Raw genomic sequence first — 26,628 nt, 5'->3', positions numbered from 1 at the left:
ATTCATGAATGTTCTCACTTTGTCAATGGCTCAATGGTTTTAATGCTTGTACAATGATTAGGAAAGAGAATTTTAGTCTTCAGTAGGACTGGTTTGATATTTGGCCTGAACCAAAGCTTTCTCTTTTTTTTTATCAAATTAAATACTATTGGAATTCCTATCTTGTTTTTCATTTTTGAGGCCAACTGGTGGGATTTATACATCTTTACTTATGGGGTAATGATTGATTCGGGAAAATGTTTTGAGAGATCTATTTGAATCTTGATAGGAGATGCATTGTGGATTCTGCCAATATCAGCTGGAGATTTTGCCCATGAAGAGAAGGGCAGCTGATCCAATAAGGACAAATAATCACTGCTTCCAGATTCAGCTGTAGTGCTAGAGTGCATCAGAAATGGAACAAATAAAATAATCACCTGATTAACTACTTTAATGGCTACTGTCAAAATCTAGAATTATTTTCCCTTTTTGGGAGAAAGAAATTCTGGCATGTTACTATTCTAAGACACCTCAGCCTAATAAATGAATAGGGATGGAGGCATAGGAGAAACGGGTGAGTATCTCTCAAAGGGCCTGAACAAAAATGAATAGTTTCAGAGACAGGAACGTGTCGAGGTTTATTGGAGATCCCTACTTCTTGAACTATTTTGGTACTTTGAGGCAGGGGATGCTTTATAGCATGAGCTTGAGCATCGAAAGTATGGTTCTGGTGTCAATAAGGACACAGAGACATTTATTTCCACTTAAGAGAGAAGATAGGGCAAAGCTCCAGTAGTTCTCAGAGTGCTACCATTAGAAATTACAAGGTTATTGGAAGGTTCCTTAGAAAAGCTGAAGGCACCTGAAATGTTTAAATCAGTGACAGTCTCTTTTCAAGTGGCTTGGACCTTTGCCATAATAGGAGAAACTAGGAGATTCCTGGCTTTGCATAGGGACCTTTCATTTGCCAGAGTTGAAAATTAAGAATTTTAGCTGTCTTACTTTTAGGTGACTCCCTTAGGGTGTGAGCAAGCTCATTTCCCAAATTAACCAAATCTACAATTTCTCTTTCCATTCTGATACTTTAAACTAGAAGAAAAATGTCTCAGTCCATTATTAGATATAGAGTTAAAAGGTACCTGAGTAGAATCAACATTTGAAGGAAGACCAGAATTTTCTTTGAAAACAATCTGATGCCAATTATAATAATCTCAAACATGTTCATCAGCCTTTTGTGGACAAGGCTGAATTTTGTTTCATTCAACAGGCTTAGGAAAGGCTACTGGATTGCTCTGTAGGTGTCTCCAGTGAGTATTCTAACTTTTTGCCAAAAGCTAGAGTTTTGTTTTTTTTTAACCCTATTCAGGATATTCCCATTGAGCAAGCTTCATCCAGTGTTTGCCTTGGCCCCGACCAACAAGCATAAGCTAACTAATATGAATCTGAGAAACCAGGTTGGTAAGTTTGAATAACTATGTTAAATTCTCCAGCAAACCTATAGGGATACTCAATAAGTTTAGGAAATTCTTTAACTAGGGATTGCAATTTGGCTTTAGTCCAGAGAACAGAAGAAACTTGGGGTTTGTGAGAGTCCTCAGAAGGCAACTTTAACAGGACACATGCTGAAAGGTTCAGAGGAGGCTGTGGCATCAGAGGTGGGCCTAAAACAGAGGCATGAAGTGAGAGGAACAAGATGGCACTGGAGGAAAGAAATATGAGACTTTAGAAGCCATTTTATCCTTTTTCAATTGTTTGTTTACCTCAGTTAATCTTAAAATTTTATTTTGGAAACAAGAAATTTTTGACTTCTGTTAACATTGGAAGCCTCAAAAAAAAAAAACCCAAAACAATTGAATAAAGTAGTTTTGCTGATGGTATGTCTAATCTGGTTTTAAGACAAGTAAGTTCGGGGATTTCAAAAGTCTCCCATAATGACCATTGGTGTTCTAATTTTCTTTTTCAAATTAGTTCAATATGACCAAAGGTGGGGAGGGAGGGTGAACCATGTTTTTGTACATGAAATTGGTCAGGGCCCTTATAGGAGTAGATGCCCTCAAAGTCATTAGGTGACTGGGATCCCATATTTTAGAGGTTTTCCTCTACAGTGCCACAGCCTGCAGGCAAAATACCAACCAGTTTCAGTGGGAACAGTAGGGTTCCCAAAGAGTTAAGCCAAAGGCTGTGTAGCATAGTTAGCCAAAGCAATAATCACAGATAAACAAGGCCTTTAATAGGAAAGTTCAAAGCTTATAAACAGATCTCAAGTAGAGCCCAAAGAGCTTCAAAGTGCAAAGAGAAGAGCAGCTCAGACCCAAGAGGAAACTTACCCTCAAACATCAGAGTCGGTGAGAAGCAATGAGCTCACTGGGTACTGGGAGCACCACACCTGACCACTCACCATCCCACATTGTTGGGGGTTTTCTCTGGAGCCCATTTTGAGCCACCAAATATGTTGACCTTAAACAAAAAGTCAGCCATATATTTCTCCAGCAAAATTGGTTGATTTGGGAACAAAAAAAGAATTACAACCCAGAACATGTGAAAGTCCACTAAAACAAAAGAGTGGAAACTTGTAGAATGGAAGGGGAAGTTTGGAGGGCTATTACAAACAAAAAGTTCCACCTCTTGTGCTTCATGATCCATGTAGGACATGAGAATCTCTTTCTGGCTTCACTATGCCATTTTAAATGAGGTTTCTGTTTATTAACTTTTTACTACTCTCTAAAAACAAAAATATTGATAGAATCAGTAATCCCCGCCTTGCTTGCCTCCTTCTTTCCTTGTTTCCCCCTCCTTCCTTTTCTTCCTCCTCCCACCCTTTCTTCCTTCCTTCCATCCTTCCTTCCTTCCTTCCTTCCTTCCTTCCTTCCTTCCTTCCTTCCTTCCTTCCTTCCTCTCATCAGCAAATATTTATTGGGCATTTAGTAAGTGCTTAGCATTGTCCTAAAGTGTTAGGAGTACACATTTAAGTAAACATTACCTCTAATATTAAAAAGGCTGAATGAATACAAAGAATACAGTGCTGCACACATGGATTTCTACAAAAGGATAAAGATCTTTTGAATTAGTGTTTTGGGTTTCTTTGGATGAATTCCCAGAAGTGGTATCACTGGGTCAAAAGGAGGATGCATTTTTAGTTTTTTGAGGTATCTCCATACTGCTTTCCACAGTGGTTGCACCAATCTGCATCCCCACCAACAGTGCCAAAGTGTTCCTCTTTCTCCACATCCTCACCAGCACTTATTGTTTGTTGATTTATTGATGATAGCCATTCTGAAAGGTGTGAGGTGATATCTCATTGCGATATTAATTTGCTTTTCTCCAATGATCAGTGACCTTGAGCATCTTTTCATATGTCTATTGGCCCTCTGTGTGTCATCTTTGGAGAAGTATCTATTCAAGTTCTTTGCTTATTTTTTAATTGGATTGCTTGTTGTTTTGGAGTTGACTTTTGTAAGTTCTTTATAAATTTTGGATATTAACCCCTTATCAGAAGCATCGGTGAATATGTTCTTCCATTCTGTGGGTTGTCTTCTTTTTTGTTGATGGTCAAACACCCCTGTGTTCATTGTAGCATTATTTACAATCACCAAGATATGGAAGCAGCCCAATGTCCATCAAGAGATGAATGGATAAAACAACTATGGGACATTTACACAATGGAATACTACTCTGCTGTAAAAAAAAAATTACCGTTTGCAACAGCATAGATGGACCTGGAGAACATTATGCTAAGTGAAGTAAGCAAGTCCGAGACAGACAAATACCACATGACTTCACTCATAGGTGGAATCTAATGAACAAGCTGAACTAACAAATTAAATGGAGGCAGACTCAAAGACTTGTTTTCTGAGATGACAGTGAAGGATTCATGTTGGTGTTAGCTTTTGAGAAGCACCTTGATGGGTCAGTAGGAGGATGGAACAATTGAGGATGTTTACAGAAGACAGCAAAAAGCAAATGCTTGCTGTTAAATGAGAGAACTGAAATTCAGAATAGTATTTTTCAGGAGTTTCCAGAGCCCTAAGATACTGAGAGTAGTGTTTAGAAAGTATTCTTGTTACAGTAGTAACTGAAGCCTAGAACTCAAGAAGTAGTTACTAGACTCATGAACCTGGTGCTTAAAAAGGAAATCAGCCAGATTTAAGACAATATGACAAGGTGAAGATGGGTAGAAATGGGATATAAATTTCCTTGTGGAAGAACAAGATATATTAGTCATTTTTGTTTGTTTTATGTAAATTATCTGCTGGGACTGCCATGCTGGGGAAGCAGTGTGGAAGCAAAAGCAGCAAATGCATTATACCCTGTGAGACAAAAGACAACTCTTATTCCGAAAAGGGCACAAATAACAAAATTCTGGATGGTTCTGAACTCAAAGATCCAAAGTACCTAGGTGTCTACATGGTGTATCATCTCAGAAAAGAGTTAGTTTGTATTAACACACCCTCAATAGCTAATTACACATATGAGTATATTTTGCATATGTGAACAACTCTCTGTATAAGACTGATATTTAAAATCCTGTATAGACTTCGGGTAGTTAGACAATGACTAAATATTACTTCAATTGCACTCAAAAACTTCAGGCATTAGAATCTCCTGAAATAATAGCTTCCCAACTCAGAGATCTGTCATACTTGATAAAATATAAGGAGCAGATGATAACTCATTTGAATGGAAAATATTCCTTTGGTTGCCTGCATAATAAGGAGAAAAAGAACTCCTCCCTTCAAATAGAAAAATCATTTTTTTAATACCTCCTGAGCTGATCTTAACTGTAATGTGCATTGACTAAGGTACAAAACCAAACTAAGTTACAAAATAAATAAATAAAAAATCAAAAAATTTGCAGCTGTAACATAGAAAAAGTTACAACTTGTTCCCAAAATTTCCTCATTTTCTTCTTATGCCTCGTCATTACCTACCTAGTAACTTCTCTTATTGCTAAGAAGGACAACTTATAATTATCTGAAAAATAAAAATTCAATTTAAGACTTTTTCTTTCTGCAAATTTTTGAACTGAATGCTCTTTCTCCATCACCTACTTATCTCGAACATGTCCTGGTAAAGACTTAGTTTCCTCTGTCAAAGGAGACACTCTCTCTTTTTGTGCACTTTCTTCATTCTGAAAATATGAGCTTACATTGGTAGCTGGTTCTTCAGAGTTTCAACCATGCTTCATTCATTTTAGGGTACTGGCCCATTTTATTTAAAATAGTTGTGCAAAAATACTGGTTGAATACTGAAAACTAAGGAAACTGTGACATAAAAGGCTCAATATTTTTATTGTCTAGATAATTCTGAGGATTTGAAATTTCATTACTCACCTTAAAATAAAAATTAAGAGTTGTTGTCATTTTTATAAAGATTAAATATATTTGTCCATCAATGAGGGCATGATAGGCTGGGAAGGGTAAAATTTTCTAATAGGAAGACTTTCAGCAAAATATTAGCATGTCCATTGTTACCTCCAATATTCTATTAAGTTTCATCTAGAAAACAATAAACAACAGAAAGAAATAATTACTGAAAAACTGTATTATTATAGGTGGATTGAAACATTTGTTGGAAAAAGAATAGAATTGATTTGTACTAGCACCATGCAATTTCTTTAGAATTCTTTCTTACTGAGAAGAAATAATGAGCCTGTGCTGTTCTATCTTCAGTAGGTCATATCTTAATAGCAATTTAATTTTTATATCCACACAGTGATGAGTGGGAAGGAATTTCTTACACTATTAGATATTTAAACCCAAGAGAAGATCTATTTCATATTCTTGAGTCAAAGTGCAGATATCTGATGTATCTGTAGAGACCAGAAAAAAAAAAATGTAGTCCATAGCAATAATTGTGTGTTTCATTCTGTATTCCATTATGAATACTTTCCAATGAATTTCCCCTCTGGATTTGTCTACCTGCTAGAGTTCAAACACCTCTTTAAGCAAAGTGGCAATAAAAAGCTTTAATAAGTGCGAGCCTTGCTGAGTGAGGAATCATTAGTGTAGAGGTGCAGAAAAACACACTTTCTTATTTGTAGGAAAGTGTTAGAAAAGCAGAGTGTGGAAATAAGAGTCATCAAAATGCAAATATAATAATCTATTTAAATAAACAAATCTCACACTACTATTGTGTACTAAATCCTCTTTTCTCTAATCTCCCCTGAAGTAGAATTTTTATTTCTTTTTTATCCCAATCTAAATTGTTTACTTTAGACCCTGTTGGAATCTCCCACATTAGCAAGGTTCACATTGAATAAAATGAAAAATTTTGATACTCTAAAGGTGATAATTTCTCCTGTCTGTAGATGTCTGTTTAAAAGGGGGCCCTCTGATTAAAATATGATTGATAGCTCTAAATCATTATAAATAAAATAAATAAAACAAAACAATTTCCCTAATCAAACAACTAGCAATATTTTTCAACCTGAATATCAAGTTAATTTTTAATTATATATAAATGGTAGAGATACATAAAATGATCCATAAATCAGAGCCCACATAACTGGCTATCAGAAATTCTGTTAGGAGTCCTGTTCTGTTAAGACCTTAACACAATGACATGTTATTTGGTTTGAGAACCAATCATAATATCCAAATAAAGAGATAACATTGAACCCATGAAAGTGAGGAATAGAAAGATCTGAAAGTAAGCAGTGGAGTTTAAAAAAAACTTGAAGGGGTTTTTAAAAGATCTTTTTCGCCACTGAGATATGTGTCTAGGTGCATATATTAGGAATTAATTTAAGAAAAAAGTGGAAATAGAAATACATATTTGAGAAGAAATAATATTTATACATATAATTTATGGAAGTGCATAAATTTTTTCTTAGAGCTGAATGATATTTCTTGTTGCTCAATTTGAAACTTCCATGACTTTGTTTTTGTGGGAAAATATAATATTGACAGATGGAACAGATAGGTAGAGTAAAGTTTGAAAGTGATACTATTCTCTATTGTATGCTTTGAGTTGATTAGAATACAACATTATAAAGGCCAAAATCGTGAGTTGGATTTCCATTCAATTTTTTTTAAAATTTTTTGCTGGTGAGTCATTGATCCTGCCCATTTATAAATCTAAAATGTTGTAAATATTATTTAAGTGTGACTAGGTCAAAAAATACATTTAAATAAACACAATCCAGATTCCTACTCTGACAAGCTGATTGTGGGACAGTACTACCATTTAAATATGTATTATTTATTGCAATAACTATGGTCTATTGAGTAGTTACAATGTGTCAAGCACTGTGCAAAACACTTTTTATTCCCAAAATAATTCTTTTATATAGGTATTTAAATATTTTTTTTCAATTTATGGAAGAAGAAACTGAAATTAGAAATATTTTTGAATTTGAGTAGTCTTATAAAATTGCTCAGTGAAAGAGCTAAAAGGTGAACCTCTGGTGTCTGATATGAAATCCAATCTTTTAATTAGAACTCTACAGCTAATGCTACCAAAAGCAAATCTAAAAACAAGAAAATTTTAATAGTGTTATCAAAATATATTTAAGAGTAAGTTAAATTATAAAGTATTAAAATTAAATAAAACATATGGGTGGCTGTACTTCCCAGAAATTAAATTCAGCTGCAAATACAAGATCTAAAAAGTAATGGTTTAATCAAGATAGATTTTTTTTTTTTAAGTGCAAAAGTAGACAGTCCAGAACAAACATGGAGGCTTTCATGGCTGAGCCCAATGAATGTTCTAAGCTCCTTTAGTCTTCTCTCCATCTTGTTTGAAGCATCTGACTTTCATACTCAATCTGTGGCTACAGTATGGCTGCTGTGACCCTAGCAATTACAGCCATATTCCAAGAAAGAAGATTTAAAAACAAAGAAGAAATAGATGGACTAAAGCAACCTGCCAATTAAATAAAATACCTTTACAAGGAATCATCTTGGAAACCCCAATTAAAATTTCAATCATAATTAGACACTTCCGGCCAAGATGGAGGCATAGGTACTCTTTGCTTCCTCACACAACCAAAAGAAGGACAACAACAAATTTAAAAACAAAAACCAACCAGAACTGCCAGAAAATTGAACTATATGGAAGTCCAACAACCAAGGAGTTAAAAAAGAAATCTCTATCCAGACTGGTAGGAGGGGCAGAGAGGACATGCAGCAAGATGACAGACCAGGCTGGCCTGAGGCAGCAGATGGTGGGCCAGGCAGTCCCATGTTCTGGAGGATAAGTCAGGAGGAACATCTAGGGAGCAAGACAGATGGCACAACCCAGAGCTCCAGCACAGGAAACTAAAACCTCTGGCTGTAAAAACCTGTAGAGGATGCAATGGCAGGAGAAACTCCCAGCCTCACAGGAGAGTTCCTTGGAGAGATCCATGGGGTCATAGAATGTACACAAGCCCATCAACCTGGGAATCAGCACCAGCAGGGGCCACTTTGCTTGTGGGTAGTGGGGGGAAGTGATTGAAAGTGGGGTGAGAGCCAGGCAAGCAGCATTGTTCCCTCTCTGATCCCTTCCCCACATACAGTGACACAAGGCAACAAAGAGGGTTGCCCCCCCACCCAGTGAATACCTAAGGCTCCCCCAATTACAACAAAACAGGTACTCCCAGAAAAAGAAATATGACCCAAATGAAAGATCAGATCAAAACCCCAGAAAAAGAACTAAGCAATGGAGGGGAGAGCCGACTTATTAGATGCAGAGTTCAGAACACTGGTAATCAGGATTCTCACAGAAATGATTGAGTATGGATGCAAAATAGAGGGAAAAGTGAAGGCTATGCAAAATGAAATATGGAAAAATATACAGGGAACCAACAATGAAGAGAAGGAAACTGGAACTCACATCGATGATTTGGAACAGAAGGAAGAAATAAACATTCAATCAGAACAGAAGGAAGAAACAAGAATTCAAAAAAAGGAGAGGCTTAGGAACCTCTTGGGCAACTTTAAACGTTCCAACATCTGAATCATAGGGGTGCCAGAAGAAGAGAAAGAGAAAGAAGTTGAGAATTTATTTGAAAAGATGATGAAGGGAAACTTCCTCAATCTGGCAAATGAAATAGACTTCCAGGAACTCCAGGAAGCTCAGAGAACCCCAAAGAAATTGGACACAAGGAGGAACACACAGAGGCACATCATAATTAAATTACCTGAGATTAAAGATAATGAATGTTAAAAGCAGTAAGAGAAAAGGAGAGAGTTACCTACAAAGGAGTTCCCATAACACAATCAGCTGATATCTCAAAAGAAACCTTACAGACAAGAAGGGGCTGGAAAGAAGTATTCAAAGTCATGATAAGCAAGGACCTACATCCAAAACTACTCTATCCAGCAAAGGTATCATTTAGAATGAAAGGGCAGATAAAGTGCTTCCCAGATAAGGTAAAGTTAAAGGAGTTCATCATCTCCAAGCCCCTATTATATGAAATGTTAAAGGGACTTATCTAAGAAATAGAAGATCAAAACTATGAACAGTAAAGTGACAAACTCACATCAACAACTGAACCTAAAAAACAAATTCAAACTAAGCAAACCAACAGAGCAGGAACAGAATCACAGAAATGGAGATCTCATGGAGGGTTATCAGTGGGGAGGCTGAAGGAAGAAATGGGAGAAAAGGTACAAGGAATAAGAAGCATAATTAGTAGGTACAAAAGAGATGGGGGGGTCGGATAATAATAGTATAGGAAATGGTGAAACCAAAGAACTTATATGTGTGACCCACAGACATGAACTAAGGTGGGGGATGCTGGGGGGGGTGCAATGTGGAAGGGGATATAGGAGAGGAAAAAAAATGGGACAACTGAAATAGCATAATCAATAAAATATACTTAAAAATAAAAAAATTCAATCATAATTATACAATTAAGAAGTTAGTCACCTGGCCACCCCTATCTATAATAACAAGCGTCAAATGAAAATTTTCAGCTGGGCATGCTCTATTCACTTGCTGCCCCCCCCCAAAAATATGTTGGAAAATAGGGAAGAGGGAATGTTTATCTTGTAAACAACCAATAAATTCTTCCAAATGGCTAAATATATGAAAATTGTGTTTTAAAAATTATATTTAAATACATATGCATATATTTTTGTATGTTTCATTTCTTTTTTTGTCCTTAAGCAAGACCCAGCAAAATTTTTTTATTTCCTTGTATTTCAAATTCAGAGGAAATAAAAAAATTATAATATCTATTCATAATAAAGAAAAATATCTGTAAGGGCTCTTTTATGTCCACATAAAGGCAGCTTTTCTCAAAAGCCACCAGTTCTTGGTTTCTCCAGCAAAATCCTGTTTGACTGTCTGGGAAGGAGGGCATAGGTAGATGTCAATCCAGTGTGGTATCTCAGAACGAAGGACACAGCTTGTCATATTATTATTATTATTATTATTATTATTATTATTAAATTTGGTTAGGGATTTCTAAATTGAGTCACAGGATAGTTAGCACATTATTCTACCTTTGATTTAATAAAAGTATTACTGTGATTTTTATCAAGGCATACAAAATTAATGACTGTAGGACACTTCTGTTTCTTTGGTTATCTCTGCACAACTTGAGGAAACAAAGTTATGAGTGTAAGTAAAGGGTAAACTGAGGAAACAGGTTAGGAAAATGCTAAAGGACAGGAAAATGCCAAGGTCTCAATCGTTTAATCCCATGTGAAAGTTTTAGTTCTAGGCAGAGAGATGCCAATTAGTTTACAGAGAACAATTCTGGGTGGGATAGTCACTTGGACTGGCAAAAGGAGCAGAATGTAACCAGTGGAACAAGGTGCATCTCCAGTGCAATTTACAGTGCTTTTTCCAAAGTGACAAAAAACAACTAATGGTCAGTATACTTCTGAGGGTTTTGTTTCTCTGAGCCAGCATACTAAGTTATCAGTGACTCGAAACTATGACTATTTGGAAACACAATAATACTTAGGCCCATTGTAAAGAGGAGGTTGTCCTTACAACTTCCTTTAAAGTTCAAATGCCAGGTGCTGTGGAAACGTTATTTTTCTTATTCTGTCACAACGAAGGTCACATTTTTATGACCATTGATGTCAACCTGTTTTCCTCCTAATTCCTTGTATATTTTCAGGCACTGTGCCCAAAATGAAAAACACTCCCATTGTTTTCCTACGAGATCCCATGCAACACAACAGTGGCTAAGGAACCAAATGATTTTTTCCTACTTTTGGTTTGGCACCCAAAACTGTTTCATCTCTACAGAAGCAGTTGCAATCCAGATTGCTTTTTGATCCATAGGTACGTTTATTTTCCTATTTCCTTCTTGGTACTGTTTTTGCTTTTCTTCACATTCACCCATATAACACAGATTTTAAAATTCACCTCTGAAAAGAGGGGAGGCAAATAGGCTTTTTGTAAAAGCTCGGTGAACATTCACATTTACATGTCAATTCCTTTATTTGAAGTTTCTATCTCATCCAGGAGTGATAAGTAGAAACAATGTGACCAACTGTACTTTTCATTTCTTTATGTAATTGTTATGTTTTTCAGATCACACAACCTGATGTTTTGAAGAATAGCTCTTGTTTTTATCAACCATTTCAGATGTATTTTTCTTATATGAAGTTTTCAGAACTTCATGGCCTAGTATTACAAACTTATGGAAATCATGAGGAAAACCCAAAAGTTGATTTTCAGTGAATTTGCTTTGTTGGTAGAATGTAGGAGCAGTTGATCTTGGACCTGAAACATGTTAAAGAACCAGTGATTGTTAAGAAATTAAATTAAGGAGATGCTCAAATGTATTCATAGGTGATGAATACACAGTTGACCAGAGCCTGAAATATATTTATCAACATTTTTCATTAATACATCTGCTGTCATTTTTATATTAATGTCTTTTTCTTTTTTTGCCAGAGTGTTGATTCCAGCAGTGTAATTGCAATAGTCCTCAGAGGCTCACTAATCAAGGGTTCCTCTAGATGGACTTTTTCTATTTGCTTATTTAACTCACAAAGTGAATCCTAAATTATCAGGAATATTAGCTGAAATAAATTTCTGCTAAATTCTTTTTGAATTGTCCTTTCTTTAAAAAGTTTAATATAATGTCTTTTTAAAAGATTTATGAAAATACAATCAGCAAATTACTTTCACGCTCTACAGATAGATGATTATATAAACCAAGACTAAACCTAACAGTTTTGGTTAGTTGGCTCACAGTTTGAGTGAGGTCCTAACTCCAAACAGTGGTAAAGTTTTCTTAAACTTTATCATTAATAATACTTTAAAATTAAGGACTGAGACTTATTAAAAAAGGCTACAGTTTATGGGAACAATACTACACAATAAAACTGTATACATTTGTATACTTCCTTAGTGGTAGAAACATATGATTAGTCTATAAAGTCACTTAGTTGACCCATGGGCTTTGAGAAGCTGCAAAGCAGACATTTGAAATAAAAAATATTATTGTGTTAGACTATGGCCTGGGTGGTTTGAGGAGAAGCTACTATAAGAAGAGGGCAGTAATAGGGTAATAACAGAAATATTGGCATGTGATAATAAGAAGGATAAGTCTCTTCTCAAACTAGTTGCTGACTAACATGTTCTTACACACTTAGTTTGGAAGAGCCATTTCTGGAGAAGTAAACTCAATCCATTCTCTGATGGACCTGTTTCTGAAGAAGTGTTCTTGTCTATTATCCTCTTATTCAATTTTCCTAAGATTCAGTGTTATCTGTTGACTGTCTTCATAATACACGTATGTGATTAAAGCTGCGTGCCTGTGCGTGTGTGTTTAGTGTGTGTGTGTGTGTGTTTTTAATGCCTAAGTAAAGTCTCCTAAATCCAGTGTCAGCAGACTTGCATTTTACTTTTGTCAGAAGTGATGCAGGACCTTGATGAGCATGTTGAAAACGGGGGAGATAGAGAAGCTCCCTGTGTAGATTAATCCCATGCACAGCTGGGGCTGGGAAGGCACGTCCATTCCAGGGAATGAAGAATGGCTGATCAGGGGTGGAGCCGCCCGCCCCCTCTCCACAATGTACTAATCCTCAATTTGGCACTGCTTTAAAAGAAAAGAAATCTAAATTGAGGCCAGCTGATTTCTTACTGAATCAGCCAGCTGGATGTGGAGCCAATTTCCACAGCTTCCACGCTGTGGTAGCCAGGAAATATTTTAATTGAAAGAACTCTATGTTGACAAATACCGAAGACAGCCTATTTATAACTTTTAAGCAATATTTATGGAATTCCCTGATTTAATAACATTTCCCTTTAAACTCAATTGCAAAATAGAAAAATTGTTAGGCTAGAGCCAAAGCTAAATGATGTGGAAGGATAATAAGCAAAACCAGAGAAAAGGAAAAGGAAATACCTAGTAAATGTTGTACACAAATCAATAGACACATGTAACTGAGGCCAATAATATAAATATATTCAACAACATAGTTTCAAGTTGTGATTATTAAAAATAACATAATTAGAATGTTTAATATTCTAAAATCAGGGATGCTGTGTTGTAAAGTGCATAGTCTTAAAAATTATGCCTAGACTTTGCATATTAGGTGGGGAGTTTTGCTAGTTGAACTAATTAGGCTCTTTTATTCTCTCTCTAAGATGAAACAACTTGTGCTTAAAATGATCCTAAAACACAAAATCCAAAACAAACTTTCTTACTCTTTGATGCAGTGATTAGAAAGTGCCAACCTTGATTATAAGGATGATATAATATTATATTCTTTAAAACATAGGCCCTAACTTCTTAAAAATTCTGGCATTACCATGTTCCACAATTAACAATATTTACATTTTGCTGTTATTTTTCATCAATAAATTTTGAATGTTTGAAGGCGGTGCTTTGCCTTTAAAAGTTACATCTTCTTTATACATACCTATTTTATACTTAAATAACTCAGTATCTTACAATATTTAATGTGATGTGCATGGAGATTTTTTTCTTATAATCAGGAATATTATTCCGAAGTTACTTTTCGCAGCCAAAGAGGAGTGAGAAATTGGAAAGTAAAAATTGCGTTTGGAACATGGCTCATTTTATGTTGAAATGGTAGGAAAGGCCAAAATTGATGATTTATTCAGTTCCAGGGATCTCTTAATTTCAAATGTCATCACACAATGACATTAAATGTTAGGAAGATGCTATTACTGAATATGCTAGGTTGGGAAGCTACTGTTGTTTTCCCATTACTGTTACTGATGATGGAGCATTCTCCAGTGGCAGTGCTGCGGGCTGTGGAATGCTGTGAGGCAGCTCTCCCTAGTGGACACTGTGCTATAGCCACGCTCAGTCTATGCCTCCGGTGAAGAACATGCCCATGGAATTTCCGAATATAGTTTGATCTGTATAGGTAAATAAATATAAAGAAGTTAGCTCTCCTGTATGTACATTTTAAGACTAGTGTTATCTCAAATGATAAATTGATTTTGGGGTGGGCATGGTGAAAATCCAATGTTATATATCTCTTTCAAAAACAGAGCAATTATCTTTGAGCACCATCACGTTCCAGATTAGTTATTCTTTATGGAAGTAAATACTAAGAAGTGATAGGAGAACTACTTTAGCTCATTTATGGGAGAAGTAGAGGAATATTTGAGTTCATGGAATCTGGTATAAAACATGCACAAATAAAACCCAAGTGCAAATTTTTAAAAAAATTTGGCAAGAACCATTGAAAGTTATTTAATCATAGAGGGATATGCCTGCCACACAATTTCATAAGTAATCATATGGGGGAGATAGATGCACCTCATTACTCACTTTCCATTTTTATGAAAGGTTCATCCACATGTGCAATGATGCATTTATAGGTTTACACCCTCTTTGAAAAAAAAAAGGCATTTTGCATTTAAATTGCCTTTCCTATTCCTAAAGCAGCTCTAAGGAGAAGAGTGAGCCTTAAAATAACAATATGCAATAAAAACAGAACACTATTCAACATAGTTTGAAATAGTATATTATGTTTTTATTTCTCATAATTAGTTTATTAGTTTGTTTGCAGTGCTTTGCCTTTAAAAGTTATATCTTTTAAAGGCAAAGTTTTCAGGTAGTAAGTATAGGGGAAACAATCCCTTCTACAGTCCTTGAGGCAAAGGGATGGACAATGGTGTTGTTTCTGGGATACAGTCAGCCAGTGAGAAGACCAAATAGGCACATCATCTATGCTAGGTTTTCAACTCTTCTTATTTAAGTAGTGAGGAAAGATCAAAAGACACGAGAAAAACAGAATTATTTCATGTGCAACCCTCAACACCCTTCTGTTTTTCTCCATTTCTGGAATACCTTAACCTTTGTTCTGAGCAGGTGTATTTAAAATAACGACCTAGCTTTCTTCCCATGTTATTGTCAAGGGAAGTAGAGATAGTGTTCTTAATATTATTTGGGAGTAAGGGATTATTTATCAGCTTGAAAGACTATAAAATAATGTTCAAATGGTAGCCGATGTGCTTATTGGCTGAGTGACTGTCTAAATCTATGAATAAATTAATGCTATGTAAAAGAAGAAGAAATTCTCTTTCCCAATCTACCTCTGCATCTACATCGGCTTTTTTTTTGGGGGGGGGTCTGGTCTTCATTGAAAGAACAGATTAGAAGCCTAGGGGTCAACACAAAAGCTGTAACCTCTACTTCAAAGAAATAGAGGAGCCTCAAATTAGCCTATCATTTAAGAAAAAAAAAACTACAGGAAACAAAACTGATACTAGAAAATGCTCATTTATGTATTTATGATTTTGGGCCAGCAAATTTCTAGTACAAAACAAAACAAACAAACAAACAAACAAACAAAAAAACGAGAGAGAGAGGGAGAGAGAAAGAAGTTGGGAGGAGAGACAGAGAAAGATTTTAGAAAAAGAAAAGCGTAGCTCTCACTGGCCTGGAGTGGGTTAGCTGAAACCCAAGCCCTCTACAAATTCCAAGGTTGTGATTCTCACATGGAGAAACTGAAAACAAAACAAAGAGAAACAAAACAACAACAACAAAAGAGGAGTCATGTTATTAACTTAGAAAGACTAAGGTGACTATGGTGCTGCCACTCCTTAAAAAGGGAATTTTCTTATTCTTTCTCTCTGCATCATATGGGCTAAAACTTTGCAGAACAGCTGCATGAAACTAACATGTTATGTACATGAGCAGGAAAGTACATAATGTCCTGCCTAGATAGAATTATAGTTGTTACTGTTGTTGTAAGGAAGACTTCATCTTCTGCTCATGTTGCCACATCATTTTTCAGAGGCCATATCAACATGAAAACAAAAATGGAAAGATTGAGATGGTCCACCTGTTTATGAAGGTGAAAGTGTTCCTCGCTTTCACTTACATGTATTTAGGATGATGTTTACAAAGTTACTATTTTATCATTATATTAAATTTCAGTATTTTATATGTTGAAATATGTTCAATATTATTATCAATGCATATTTCCTTATTTATTTTTAAAATAATTTTGCATATGAGAAGCCATGCAAGTGAGTTTTATTTTCACTGTACATGCAGATTATTATTGATTTTCTTATTGTTATTTTCAGAAAATTTAGCATTATGGAATTGTACCTGAAAGTTATGTTTTCTAGCTACATTCATATATTTTCCCAAATTTTTAAAAATAGTTATTCAATTGTAAGTGTAAGAATATAGTGTATATACAAATCAACTACCTATATAATTATCATTATACTCTTCAAACTTCATTTGTTTTTTAACCTGTTGTTTAAATGTAATTGAAGGTTATCATTTCATTAAATAGTATTTATGACTGCTTCTTTTAAAAGTGCTAGATTTAGTAGTGATTTCTGTATATCCATGTTATTATAATTCTGACAAATTACATCATTTCCTCTTTTTTATTTCATATACCACACCATTTACAACAGTAGGCACATGATGATTTTTAAGAACATTGACATTTTGTGGTTTCAGTTGTATGTGCTAAGTATGTCAGGTGCAGAACGAAAGCCTTATTTACCCAGATAGAAATACTTGTTCTCATAAACTATCTTCACCATAAACTATGTTGCTACATTTTTATTCCTGTGAAAAATCTCTTGGTGTTTCATAAATCAGTTGTACCCCTTCTCAAACACTAGCCATGCTGTTATATAAATAGTGGATTCCAATAATGGCAAATGGATGTACATATTTCTAAATGTAGATGATTGCAGAGTGATTAATAAAAAACACCTTTAGCGAAGGTTGTATGAAGTATATTTTTAAATATGAATATAAAATTTCATCTGACATCCAGAGATTATATAGTGTTTGTATTTCACATAATTTTTAAATATCTTGATGTCTTTTAGTACTACTGTAAGAAAATTTGGGGGATGAAAATTTAAATAGCTCTTAAGACTAACTATAGAATTATTATATGAATAATGTTGTTTTGACTATTAGTGACACTGGCCCTTTAAAAGCCAATAACACATAATCAGCCATTCCTTGACCATTCAAATAGAAATCTTAAGGACGTTTTCAGTTCAATAGTTGCATTGCAATGTGAAATGAGGTGTATCAACAGAAATAACCCTTTCAATTTTACCTAATCCTTGGAAATAAAAGCTTTAGCTAATAATAACCCATCCTTACATTAGAAACGTAATTCTAGTAATGGGAAAATCTGAAATAGCTGACCACATACTATTCATCATGGATTGTCAAACAGCCATCAAGTTCAAAAATAGAACTGAGGTGCCAAACTAGTGGATGTGAAAGTAGTTTAGTTGGAGGTTCTCTTTCTACGAAAAGAAAACAGCACTGGAGAACTCCCTGGCTCACCCCTTTAAAATTTTAGCATTCAAAATTGTACTTGATTTCTTCCATTTATCATTTAAAAATACTTTATTTGACACATATACACAAAACTAAGCAGGCTAAGATATATTAAAAAGAACTTCAGTACACAAGCATAAAAAAGATGTGTTAAAAATTCTGAGCTAATTTTGGGTAAGGTGATAACTACTGTGTGACCAGAGGAAACAAATTTGCTGAGAAAGCCAAAAAGAAAGTATCTTTTGTCTCATTCACAAGAAACTCGTATGTTAGCCCGCTGAGTAGCAAGCTATTTACTTGACTTTTTGTAAATTTAAGATTATTTTAATAGTTCATATAGTGATATGTATTTTAGCAATTGATATAGATAATTGGAATATATACTAACATGAATAGCCATTTGTTACTAGTTAATTATGCCTTTTTAAAAATAATAAATATATTGATCTTATACCCATTCAATATCCATAAAGCAGTAAGTAAATACAAATTTGTGGAAGGAACAAAAGGGTGTAATACAAGATTTTACCAAGAATTTTCATTTTAAAATGAATTTGATAGATTAAAATTTTATACACATAATCCAATTAAATATCAAGAAGGTGAAAAATTAAGACATTACCTATATTTCAGTAACTTTCCAACATTTTGTGTTTTTTCTCAATCAATCCCCTCCCACCAATGGGATAGCTTTTACATTAATGTTGTTACTTTCTTTAAAAAAATTAGTTTTAGCATCTATGAATACATCCTTAAATAATATGATATATTTTTTGCCTGTTTTTAGAACTTGTAAAAATGTAATATTTTATTTCTTGTTTTTCCCTTTCAAAATTACGTTTGTAATATCATCATTGTTATGTTTAGCTCCCATTGATTCATTTACATTGCCGTACGCAGCAATTTATCTATCTATTCCACTATTGGGGTCATTTAGGTTGTTCCCAGTTTCAAGCAATTGTAAACAATGCTTCTTTGAATATTCTTATGCATATATCTTGGTGCATATAAGATATATCTATTATGGTTCTATATTTGGGAGTGTAATTAATGGATTAGAGCATGCACATTTCTTTAATATTATGAAATAATACACATGGATTTTAAAGTGTTTATGACAATTTACATTCTCACTAGCAAAGAGTTTCTGAAGTTAATGAGTAGTTTAACAAATGCATAAACCTATGTAACCTGAACCAATTTCAGGTATGAACTCTCATTATTACCTTGGAAAATTCCCTTGTATTTCTTCCCACTTAATATTTACCTCCACCTCCACAAAGACATCGATGACTATGTTTTTTTTTTCACTCTCCTTTGGTTGTGTCTGCTCTAGAAATTCATATATGTGGAATCCTATGGTATATATTATTTTGAGTAAAGTTCAATTTTCTTTTATTTGGCATATCGATTTGGAATTAGTACAAGTTATTATGTGTATTAGAATTTTGGTTATTTTTATTCTTGGGTGGTATTCCATTATGTGAATATACAATATTTTTATTTGATTATCCATTCTCTTTCTGAGGGGCCTAGGGGCTATTTTCCCTACTGGTGTATTATGAATAAAGTTGCTATGAATATTTTTGGTCAAGTATTTGTTTGCTTGCTTTTACATATGCTGTATTACATTTTCTTAGAAAAATATGAGTGGAATTGTTGAGCCATAGAGGAGCACATACTTATTTTTTAAAGAACAGTGACGAGGCATTTTGCATAGTGCTAGTTTCTCTTTACTTCTATCAACCATGTATGGAAGTTTGTATTTCTCCATGTTCTTGCCAACATTTGATGTTGTCAATGTTTTAATTTTGGCCATTCTGACTGATGTGTTGTGGTAACTCACTGGGTTTGCATATGCAATTCTTTGATGACCATTCATTTGATTTCTTCTTCATTTAATTATTGGCCATTTTATATTATGAAATTGTGAAGTGTCTAAGTGTGTCACCCAGACATTTTTTTCAAAAAAATTGGATGGTCTATTTCTTTATTAATGAGTTGTAGAAGTTAATTATATATCTAAGAAAGAAACTCATTGTCAGATATATAAATTTTATTTTATATTATCAAATATTATTTTTCTAGATTGTGACTTTTGTTTTTATTTTTTGAATGATATTTACTTGGTTAACAGAAGCTTTTAATATTTTTTAACTGAAGTGAAATTTTAATAGTATAAAATTATTAATTTAAAATATACACTTCATTGGCATTTAGTATACTCATAATGTTGTGCAGTTATTGCCTCTATCCAGTTGCAAAACATTTTCACGGCTCCAAAAGAAAACCCCATGTCCATTAAACAGTAACTCCCTATTCCCCGTACTCTCGGCCTGTCTAGCTGAGCCCCGGACTTCTGTTCTTTTTCTTCTGAAGGATGGTACTCCCTGACAGCCCTGACTGGCCTAACTGGGCAAAGAGGGGGAAGGCAGAACAGTGTGTGTGCTGGTGATTGTTTTAAAGGGATTTTGAGGTTTAAGGGTGACATTTAGCCATTAATCAAACCTGTATAACTTTTGAATAAATAGTTCCTTTCCTTTTCACCAAACTCTGCCATTCAGAGCCATAATTCCAAGGGCAGCAGGCAAAGGACCTACAGCTGAGGGACCCTGGGGAAGGGGGTGTCAGACTTTTCTTTCCCAATGGATTTCTTTACTTTAGTTCCTTCATCAAAAATCATATACAATTCTATTTCTAGGCTATTAATTTCACTCCAAGAACTACTGATCAATTTTATGCTAATGTCCTACTGCCATGGTTAGTATAATGTCATAGTGAAATAGACACTCTTATATCCCAGCTCTATTGTTTTATGAAAGATTGCTCTATTATGTATTCTTGGAATTCCATGTCAATTTTAGAATCATCTGGTCAACTTCTCCAAAAATGTCTGCCTAGATGATGATGGAGGTAGAATTGAATTCATATATCAATTTATGGACAATTTATTTCTTAACTCTATAAAGCCTTCTAATTCATGAATATGATATACAGTTGTTTGTATGGAAAATAATACAATAATTAATAAATAATAATATAAGAATGAACTCTGTTTCAAGTACTCACAAATGTAAACCTACTTTTGCCCCACTCTGTATATTTACATTTATTCATTCTTACTTTAATTACCCTCAGTAAAGTATTGTAGTTTTAAATGCAGAATCATTGTATCTTTTTTGTTAAAGAGAAGAAATTTTCATAAGACTGAAAATGATCTAAAGGCCTGGGACATGAATAGAAAAGATGACACTAATATCACTTTCAGACCAAATGTGAGAAGAAAGCTTCCATGTTAGAAGCATACAAGGGAGCCAGGTTAATTTCCACTAAGATGTGGTAGCGTTCAGAGAAGAGTTTTAAAATGTGGAAGAATATGAAGAACATAGATCCAGAGTTCATGAGATATAGTGGTAGAGTGTAAGATGGAGGCGAAGGTAGAGAGCTTGCGTCCAAGGAACAGAGGTACAGCCCACTATGGGATAATTATGTTAGTTATGATATGGAGATCTTTGTTTTGGCAATGAGTAGTATAATATGTGTGTGAGTCTCAATGGATTCAGTGGAGATAATGTCTTAAAGGGTGTCCAACCTATTAACATGCCTGGGCCACATTGTAAGAAGAAGGGTTGTCTTAGGCCACCTGTTAAATACACGAACACTAATGAAAATAAAACAAAAAAAAATCTCATGGTGTTTTAATTTATGATTTTGTCTTGGGCTGCATTCGTAGCCATCTGGGCCACATGTGGCACACGGGCCATAGGTTGGAGGCCCCGTTCACTATATAGCTGTTTGTTTTGAACACACGAGTTATCTGGTGTTTGTTCTATTTGGTTTCTGTGTAGACAAGAGTTCTTCACAAGCAGTGTACGTGTGAGGAAAAGAGAAATGGGTGATAGACAATGATAAGCACTGATCATGATCAAAAAGATTGTGGGGTCTTACATGAGTTGTAACAGATCCAGTCCTTACCCTATCGGCTGGTTTTTGAGATGACTGTCGGGGCTTGCTGGTGATGGATGCTCTGTTTTTCTATATACAGGTGTATGTAGTTTTAGACTGAAAAGTTTGAAGGCTTGAGACAACGTTGGTTTTAATTCATGGGGAAAATTTTTTTCCTTCCCAGAAGGTGAAATATTGTGATCAAATAATATAAATATACCACTCTAAGTCCAACTGATCACCCAGACAATTAATAGCTAAATATGTTAGCTATTCTTTAATATTTTGATATCTTTTTAATGCAAAGGGATAGATATGAATACCTAATATCTTCAAAATATAAAAAGAAGGGAATAAGGTTTAGAATTATTTTCCTAAGAAACAGAAATAAACTGAATAAGCAACTGTTTAAATCCCAAATTTCACCAAGGACTGACTTTTTCTCCAGAACTCTTCAGCAGTGTTCAGCCTGACAGTGAAAGGAAAAGGACACTCTAAATTTCATATAATACCCTAGGGAGTGACATTTGCGTGGAATGTCAAGTTCTGGGAACTTGCTGTTAATTACTATGCTTTCTGAGATATTTTTAATTTATTATGAATTAGTAGATTTGTGTCAGTATCTTCCTTCTTAACATGATACAATATCATTTCCAACTTATTTCATGCTCTAGCCCCCTTCAAGTTTCAAAGTGACCTTTTGCTGCACTGGCAGATCTAAGATTGTATCAATTATGAATTGCAATGTATTATCAATCATAATGTTACTCATCAGACTGCTTTTCTGCTCTGATCAAATACATCCTCAGAAGTTATAATCTTATATTTGAAAATATGGTATGAAGGGTTTTATTCTCCTATCAATGAATGCACATAAATTTTTATTTCTGCTAATATTAATGGATAAGTTACATGTATGTGTCAAGTATATAATAAATCTAAAAAAGAATATTAGATAAAGATTTATCATTAAAAATTTTAAAGATGATTAAAAGGTACAATGCCCTAGCAGAGTTTTAATACATAAATTATTTAAAAAATCATACTTAAAGATATTTACAGTTGAGAGAAAGGCATTTTTAGATTTTGTAAGTAGTCAGTTAAAGTCAATATGATTCTTGGTGAAACACTATATTTATTCATTTACTCAGAGACCAAAGACTTGCTTTCCAAACAAAATTGATTAGTTCAACAAGATGAATGGTTGGGTTGGAAATCTTATAAACAAAAATAAGTAGGGGTAAATGTTACCTATTTTTATTTATTTTGTTGTTGGTAAAACACTTTCCCTCTAATTCAGTGCTCCTCCAAGTTTGATCTGTAGCAGAATGTTCTGTGGGACTTGATAGTAGGCAGAAGGAAGGCCTTCCCTCCCATCCCACACGTGACAGCTCTGCACGTGTCATCTAGGGATTCATAACAAATTTTAAGAACCCCTGTTCTAACAAACTTCCACTTGGTATATTTTCTTCATTCCTTTAATTCAAAGAAACCCCATGTTTGTTTTTTTCCTCTGCTCCAACTCTTTTCAAATTATTGTGCATTTATCATCAGCGGTGCATTAGAATTTAGGAAACAAGGAAACATCACCATTATTCATTGCTATGCTGTGTATATTCTGCAAAAGCTCTGCTCAGGTCTTGGGGATGGAAATGCTACCTGGAGTTCATCCCCCACACTTTCTGTTGTCCAGCACCTTTTTACACTGACAAGCTGTGCGGCCATTTTGGTTATTGAAGAGTTAAGGAGTAGGCGAATTTGGTAAGAATGTAACACCTTTTAAAATTACGTAAATAAACACTTAAGGCCTTATTTAAATTTCAAGATAAAATTTTCCTAAGTGATTTCTTATTTTCTATCTCCTGAAAACATCTCACCAGAAACGAAGGTGGTTTTTCATAGTCTTCCTTTAAAGAATGGTCTGTTATGACTACTATGGACATTGAAGTTTGAGGTAGGATAAAACTCTTCCTCCACGCCTCCAAATGCTTAGAAAGATGTGTTTGAAACGCACAGTTGTTGTAGCACTGAATTTATTCCCCAGCAGCCCTGGTATTCCAAGCTGGCCCAGAGCTCGGTTTTCGCAGCGGGCTATCTTATATCCATCCTCAACCCTCACAGCAAGCAATTCGTGAGACGCAGATCTGATATCCTACCCATGCATCACCTTTCCCCCCATAGTTTTGTGTTATTCTCAGCCCCTGCTGAAGCCAACTCACACTGCATTTTTCTAGATTGCATTTATTAATTTTCCATTGTACTGGGTAATACATTACTGTCCCTCTGGAATCCCTTGGTCCCTTTGCTACAATCTCAAAACAACAGTGAGTAAACAAATAGGAACACCATTCAAATATAAAATGAACAAGAATGGTATTGTTCTTAGAGTAAGAAACCTGTATACCAGGCATAGGCTCTTTGCTGGCCTAGGTGACTGCTCTTGCCTCAACCAGAATTATGTCAGTGTTCCGGGAAGGGGCCTGCAGAAGAAGCACACCTGCCCCCTTGCTCGTATGGGTGCTGGGCATAACCAGACAGGTAAAGGGCCCTTACTTGTGACGTGGAAACAGCACTGGCGGAGCAGTGAGAGTGCTGGTTTTCATGCATGTTTCAAAGGGAACTCTGTGTAGTTCCTCCTGAAATATGTGTCTGATAACGCACTCAAGGCATAATTTCCAGTTATGAATATGATGATATCGCCTATTGCTCTGTGACAGGCATTGACTTAATAATGCCAGGGATTTCTTTTTTCTAGCATTTTCTTCCTCTAATGTTGCCACCAGTGATAGTATTTGAAATAAGATAGACTTTTAGTGGCTAGCAAATCAGGACAGGAGAAACAGTGTTTTAGATTCCTTGTGGATATGGTAGCAAAGGAGGTATCTAAAAATTAGATAAAAATGAGAGAATATCATTTGAGGGGCACTCATCCAGCCGAAGTAAGAATACTGGAAGGTTTTGAGGGGGAAGCACTTATAACATTATCATGCATTGAACCTAAAGGGCAGAACAAGGATGGAAATAGGTGAAAAAGTACCTACAAAAGGAAAGAGAAGAATGAGAACAGATTTGAGGAATCATGCAAAAATGTGGTCAATGGCTTAGTTTGTGAGCCAAAGAGGATACCTGTTTACTTTCCGTTCTGTGGGGGGGTGGGCCTGTAGTCCAAAAAGTCAGGCTAATATAGATTTTCAGTTTTGTCCCTTTCCAGACATTTTTGCCATTACTGATGACTTAAGTTTCTCCTTGTTTACTAAACCCTTGTCCTTGCAGATATCTTAGGTGATTCTCAAAGCAATTAGCTCATTTTTTTGTTCTATTTTTCTTCTTTTTAGCCAACTCTGATTGGATATATTCAGAATATTAGTGATGAATATCAATGTCCTTCCTTTGTGACTTTCATCAGTAAATTTCAAACCCACATCTCGACATTCAAAGTATAAAGGATAACCTGTATCTATTTTCTCCTCTCTTTTTTTTTTCCTGAGTAACTTCTCTGATCCAGGTTTGCTTTTTCTCTCCTTTTCCTCTTTACTCTTTTCTTCCTGAGTAAATTATTTTTTTTCCGCACATCTGTCAAATGTTCTGTCATTTCTTCTTTAGTGCTTTAATGCCACAGAGCTTAGTGTTAACACATCCGAAGGACAAGATTGAATCAGCCGAGACTGATGAAGAATCAAAAAACAGGATGCCATACCTCCATGGACTTGTCTTTTCTATCTATTGTTTTTATTTTTTTAATCATGAGTATATTGGCATCCTTGTTGTCATTGCTCACGCAATGAAGACAGAATCACCCATTTAATTTAATTTCTTGGCTCATAGTTTTATATTAAAAGTCTATTTGTTCATTTCAGAAAAATAGATTTTTTAAGTACCAAGCAAAATAAAAATCCTTAGCCAAACACAAATAACAGAGAAGAATTTCGTTTGGTTCAGTATAGTTTAATAGTATGCTAGAATTGGAAAGTGTTTTAAAAACATTATTCTATCAAAACATTTCTGCTACAGGAAGGATGGAAGTGAGCTAAGATAATGTAAATAGTATGTTTAAGGTGGCTGGTATGAGAATTAATTTCTCTTTAAGTTCATTGTTTCAAAAAATAACAACATAGAGTAGAAAATATATATTTTAGTATTAAATTATAAACCAAGTTATTTGTATAGTTAAATTTAATGAACAAATTTCACAGATTGAAGGTAAATGTGAGTAAGCATAATAAACAGCAGAATACTGTGTTTCAAGAATGATTTTGGCCAATATTAACTGAAAATTAATTTCACTGAGCTTAGGTAAGAATATTGTCACAAGACCCAAGACTGACTAAAAAAAGAAAAAAATAATGATTAATGGCTATTTATTGAACTGAGATGTTAGATATCTTGTAGAGAGAAGCAAGAATCAATGTAAGATAGGTTTTATTTAATATCTTCATTATGCTTGAAAATTGTAGGAACAAAAATGACAAAGTATCCTCAAGAATTGATTCATGAGAAAAAGATTAAAATCACATAGTATTTATAGCTTTGCTAAAAATGACTGTGGGTAATGATAAATATTTACAATGACTGAGATTAATTATTTAAGGGGATAAAACTAGATAAAAATAAACTAATTTGTTTTCCAATTGTTTTTAGTGTGCTGGAACATAATGTATCTTCTTCAGCTCCAAATTGTAGGGAGCTGAAGAAGCTTTAAAAATTGGAGACTGTAATAACAATAAGCATTTATGGAGTTATTTCTACATATTAGTTGTTCTAAACCACCTTACGTTAATTAACTCAGTCCTCATGATAATCCTCAAACGAGTACTATTACCTTAAAGGACACCAAAGCACAGAATAGTAACGTATTGTAATAGTAATAGGACATTTCAGAGGTGTCGCGCCTTGAATTTGGTAGAATCAGGGCTTAAAATGAGGCAAGTCTATACTCCAGCACGGGGGATGGAAATTAACCTTTACTCTGTATTGTCTCAGATTAGATTTCAAAATAA

This window comes from Pteronotus mesoamericanus, unplaced genomic scaffold, assembly GCF_021234165.1.
Source record: "Pteronotus mesoamericanus isolate MK-2021 breed Mesoamerican mustached bat unplaced genomic scaffold, CSHL_Meso_final contig_94, whole genome shotgun sequence".
In the NCBI taxonomy this organism is placed as follows: Eukaryota; Metazoa; Chordata; class Mammalia; order Chiroptera; family Mormoopidae; genus Pteronotus; species Pteronotus mesoamericanus.
Note: the sequence above shows the minus strand (reverse complement) of the source record.